Consider the following 6,000-nt stretch of genomic DNA (forward strand, 5'->3'; position numbering starts at 1 on the left):
TTGGTGTTCTATATATGTATTGATGGTGGTCTTGTATAATAATACTTAAATTTTTGAAAAATCAAATACTTGTATTTGTCTCAGAAAATGGAATGTTCCCTCAATTATCATATTTTTTGTGAGTTACATGCATGTACTATTAATCTTAATATTAAATAGTATCATTTTTAGACAAATAAATTTAAATATAATATATAGAATAGATTTTGCATATAATCTGAATTGCATGTACCACCAGGTGTCATAAAGGGTCTTAGAAACTTATTTATGCAGGCTTTCCATTGAGCAATCCACATGACAGTAGAGCTAGCTCTGTCCTTTGGACACTCTAGATATTTTCATACCCTTTTTAGATAATTCAAGAAATAAGTCTGAATGAATGCACACAAAGTACTATTTTCAATTACTAAATAAGTTACCACTTAAATAACATTATGTCGCAGCCAACATGCAAAGGAAATAGGTGATATACTCCTACTCGTCAAAGTAATCCTAATTCAACAAAATTTGTTTTGTACCTGCAAGGTGCTCGACAGAGATACAAATGACAGACCAGGAAAAAGGTGGACCTGTCTGAGGTCACAGATTGTAGTCTCCTACACAGACCAACAGTTATCAAGCCAGTAGAGTAAAGCGTGATGAGAGTCACAATACAAAAAGTACAGTACGTTGTGTGAGTACTTAATTTTAGAAACATTTTGTAAAGATTCAGGCTCTTATGACTGGGCTTGAGATCACACCATAGATAGAAACTTGAAAAGCATCTGTTTTCTTTCTTAGCCCTGAAAATCACGTCATAACTCGTTTGTTCCCTCTACATTATTTGAAATCATAGATGGCCACTAAAAACAGTTCATGAAAAATTAAAACTTATTAAAAATGTTAGTGATGATTTACAAACAAAGCTGGGTACAGATTGTTGCAAGTCAATACAATTTTGAAAGGACATCTGCTGTGATGGATGGCTTCACTCAAAGTGCAGATTATTGGAGATTTGGTAAATCATACAAATATATCAGAGTTCTCTAAAATCAAGACAGAGTGAGAACACACAACTAAAAATAGGCAGTAGATGATATATGAACCAAATATACTTTTAAAAGTGTATGTAGCAGTTTAAATGTAATTGGTGTAACATAAGCCTGCACAAACTTAAAAAGCATACAAGGTTATCAGGATTAGAGACTCATTAAACTATAGGTTCTATTTTAAGTAAAACAACCCAGTAAGTACCATTTTGCAATGAAGTGAAATGACCCATTTCCTTTTTCTTTGTCTTAACACAGGAAAGTTAAGGTAGCAGGGGGTAATGCATACACATACTCTAAGAGGTATGTAGTGATGTGTTTGGGAATTTACCACGTTGGAGTAAAAATAGAGCTCACCTTCCTGGCACAGAGATTTACCTAAGTGCATAGAATTGAAACATTTAGATAGATTATATAGAATACACATATTTGTATAACATGTTGTGATTGGATATATGACTGCATGGATATATAACTACTATTTATGTCTGTGGTTGGCCATGTCTGGCTGTGGCCTTTTCTTGGGCGTAAGTGATCACAGCCTATTTGGGTGTATTTCAAGAGATCTAAAACAACTGTTACTACGTAGGAGCACTCAATCAGACACAGAAGCCTAGGTCTGAGGATCCCTCTTACACTAAATTGATGGCTGTGGACAAGGCCCTGAGCCTCTGGACTATTGGTCACAGTGTCCAAATCCCTAAAATGGGATCTCTGAGGCCCTTCCTACTCTCACTTTCTGTGTTCCTGTGTGGCTTCTGATGTTTATTGAGTCTCAAAAGCACAAGAAATCTACCTTCCTGACAAAAGTTGTTGAGTACCCCAATGTACTAATGAACTATGTTTATTCACTGCCAGCACATGTTGAAGGCATTTATAAGGTTGGTGGCAACTGAGAACAGTGGACCAGGGTCACCAAGGGATACATGTATATAAGTATCTACACTCAATATTGTCTTTTATTAATCTTCTAATATTTATTATTAGTCCGTTTATTCATAAAATCATTTCATCCCAGACTGTAAACCTTACACTGTAAGAATTATACTCTATTCTGCCAGCCAGACAGCAAGTTCTCAGCAACTTCTTAATTAACCACTAAGCCAGCTTTAAAAATAATCAAGCAATTGACACGTAGAGTATTTCCCCGCTTTACTTCAGACAAAACTCTGAGGTATATTTCTTAAATATAAAATAAGAAGTTAAATAATATTTCTCACTTTTATTCTGACCCACAGTAGTTCCTGGAGAAAAAAGGTAAAGAAAAGAAAAAGAGTGAAACATTTCATTCCAAAACAAGGGTGGGCAATACTCTCTCATTTTATTAATACAAACCTGTACCTGTCATTTTCATGTTAAACATTTATTAGCAGTAAATTGGTACATAAATTATTGCTAAGGAAATTTTTCATGAGGAAAATAGCCTTTAAAATAAATCTTGTGTAGTGTATAAGAATATATGCATAAGGAGATGGAAAGCATCTCCCAAAGGAGAAACTTGTCTGAGCTCTTGGGTATGAATATAAAAAATCTCCCCTCATTTCACCTCTTTCCTCGGGGCCAGACTGTTCCATGAACTGGGCCCATTCCAACCTGAATATACTTAATATGAATGAACATTATAGCAAATGTTAACAAGGCCAAATTCTGCTACCACAAAAATTTTAAAACAAATAATCACCGTAAGGAAAATAGTCATAAACCCTGGCTTATGGCCCATGCTTGGTTGAGTTTTTAAAATATGCTTCTCAAAATAATTCCACACCATTTTATCAAGTTCTTAACACTCATTACTCCAGTGGCTTTTAAGTTTTTACTCTTCCAGTAAAAAATATATTTTACATCATGGCCAAATATATGTATGTATATACATATACACATGCACATGAACATATACATATATATGTAGAATTATATATATGAACTTTATATATTTATATCTATATATATGAAATTATAAAGCAGAAAAATGTTTTATAAAACATACCTACCCTTACTGCATGCTATATACGATATTTTATATTCTATTCTATTTTCCTTTAAAAAAGGCTGTTTGAGTCCAGTTAAATGATTTTGCAACTCAGCACTATATCATAAACCAATGCACATTAGAAAACAAATAGGACAAAATATTTTCCCCAAGAACATGGAGTAAGAGCAAATGAAGAGGAAAAAAGAAATGGGGTAGAGAGAAAGAAAAGAAAAAAAAGGGCTGAACATTCAATATTTAGGACAGTCATAGAGCACTTTGGAAATGGATATGGCCAAAGAGAAGAAAAGATCATCAGCTAAAAAAAGAGAAAAAATTACAGAAAATTGATCTTTAGGGTTTAAAAAATTCAAACAACCTTTCCCCCCCAGATATATGAAAACGAACAACTTCAAAGATTAACCATTACATTTATTTGATGCATAAACTATGTACAAACCACAGGCCAGCTGGAAATCAAGAGACCCTTGTGATTTTTTATTCCTTCTCTGAATTCATTTTCTGCGCTTTCCTTTCATGCATGCCTCTCCAGCTGCATTGGCTTCCATGATGTTCTTAGAAGCTTCAGATATGATCTCAAGTCATGTCCTTTATATTGGGCTCTTCTATTTGCTAGAAATGCTTTGAAACACTCCCCCTAATACACCAAGATACTTCTAATGGCTTGTCTCTCAGTTCCTTCAATGGTCTTATCTGTTCAAACTACTAAAATTAGAATACCTTTCCTAATCTCTATACCTCTTTCCTGGTTATCTGACCCATGGCAGTTATTAACTTGTCACCATCTGATGTGCTGTAGGTTTCGTTGTGTGATTCTCACCCCCACGAAAATGTAAATTCCATCAGCGCAGAAATTTTGGGTTTGGTTTTGGTTTTTGGCTTTTTTTTAAGGTTCCACTTTTTTTAGCTTTACGGAGCTTTAATTGATAAATTGGAAGATATTTATAATGCACAATATGATACCTTGTTATATGGTATATATTTTGAAAGGATGATTCTCTTCAACAAGTAATTAAGAAATACATCACCTCACTTTTTTTTTTGTGAGAACATTTCTGTTCCAGTCTCTTAACAAATTTCCTTTATACAATATAGTCACCATATGATACATTAGATCATCAGAACTTACTCCTCTACTAACCAGTTGGTACTCAGTATTCACTTGTCGAATAAATCAAAATAAGTTTCACTTTGTACTGAACACTTGAAACTTTTAAATTTGTACCTAATCTACAGATTGATAATCTCTAAATTCCCTATTGGTTCTAAAATTGTATGCCTCTAACGTGAACATGTGCTCAGTCTGCTTGATGATCCCTTTCCTGATTCATTGTAGCCAAGTTAGTTCTTGCCCTCCTCTTTCCTCTTTTCTCCTAGAGCTCTCCATTCTTGGTTATAATATTAACATTAATCATATTTTACCACAAATTAGACCAAGAGTTAATCAAGGGTAAGGTGTGTTTTTATGTTTCTTCACATCCTCACTGTAATATACAATGGTGTCTAACACTCGTAGTGTTGAGTTTTCAATAAATACTGATTCAGTGGGTGAGACTTTGATAAAACAATGCTTTAGGGGCCAGAAGAGAGAGAATGTTTCTTTGTTTATTTTACTTTTTCCCCAAATTAATACAGCCTTTCTTGCATCTTTAAAATATTACAAATAAGTCTGAAAAATCATCTGTCACCTTGCTGTTTTGTAGCTGGACAACTTAGATCTTATTCATCAACCTGCCGAACTGTTCCTTTTTCAGAAACATAGATACTATCCAAAAGCTTTCTGATATCCTTGATTTTAACTGTTGTGGCTTGCTGAATCAAAGCAGCCGAATGTGATACAAGTTCAATGTCATTTCCTTTAAGAATTAACCCCTCTTTCGGGGCTTGATATACAAAACAAGCAACACCTGGCCTCATCTGAACCCTGCATATGTATTTTTCACCCAAGAAATTTTGGATTTCAACAAGAGAACCATTCCCCTGGATAACAACGTTGATGGGGAAGTGAGCATACACAGACCTCATCTTGCAACAGAAGCCCCATGTAACACCCTTGACCATGATCTGTATATGACTACAGATAGTGCACACGGTAGCCAGTTCTTTTGTATTTCCCCACCATTTGTCAACTTGGAGCCTCTTCTTTTTCTTTCCAGGAAGACTGAGTTCTACATTGATGTGATTGAAGTCCCTTCCCAGGGTTCCTCTGGGGCACTTCACAATAACAGTGCATCCCTTCAGAATGATGTGGACATTTTCTGGAATGTCGACAGTCTGACTGCTGAGAATCGTCTTTATTCTTGTAGTAGATGTGGCAGAGAGAGAGCATCTTTCGTCATCATGTTCTTGTAGCCCATCTCTTTGCTTCTTTATTTTTTTAACATCTACCTGAAGAGCATAAGTGCGAATATCTCTATAGTAGGTCATTGAGAAACTATGTTAGATTTCCACTATTCTCCAGTCTTGAAACCCAAGCAACCAAGCAGCAGATTTTTTTCTTCTCTAGCATGTTTTCCTTTGGAGGAATTTAAAAGTCATCATATCCTCTACTGGACTGTTAGGAAATTAGAAGTATCATTTAAAAGGACAGAAGCATATCTAAGTCTTAACAGATAAGTGAGAACTAATTCTAAAGATTTCAAGAAATAGATATTGCCTGAAACCCATATTTTTTTAGTTTATTTCAATAATTTTTTTGAAAAGAAACAAACTAGGAAATACCTATCACTGAGCATCCTTTTAATTGTTTAACTAACAATATTTTAAGAAATAAAGGGAAAGACATAACTTTGTAGGATAAAATAAACTTTAAAGGATTTTGGTCTAATCTTAAACAGTAAGATTTCTGTATTTAGTTTTATTGTACATCTACAAGATAAATTCATACTTCAGTAGTTATTGCAATACAAAATATCATTATTTTTTCAAAAGAATGAAGTTCAAATATGTTTAGTTTGAGTTTAATCATTCCTTTACTAAAAC

General features: G+C 34.1%; 1 pseudogene; it reads right to left on the reverse strand.

Annotated features, from left to right (window-relative positions):
- Window positions 1-4,641: 4,641 nt before the first annotated feature.
- Window positions 4,642-5,487, reverse strand: LOC132682783 (large ribosomal subunit protein uL6 pseudogene; annotated as a pseudogene).
- Window positions 5,488-6,000: the final 513 nt, after the last annotated feature.

This window comes from Panthera onca, chromosome C2 (genome assembly GCF_046562875.1).
Source record: "Panthera onca isolate mPanOnc1 chromosome C2, mPanOnc1 haplotype 2, whole genome shotgun sequence".
Taxonomy (NCBI): domain Eukaryota; kingdom Metazoa; phylum Chordata; class Mammalia; order Carnivora; family Felidae; genus Panthera; species Panthera onca.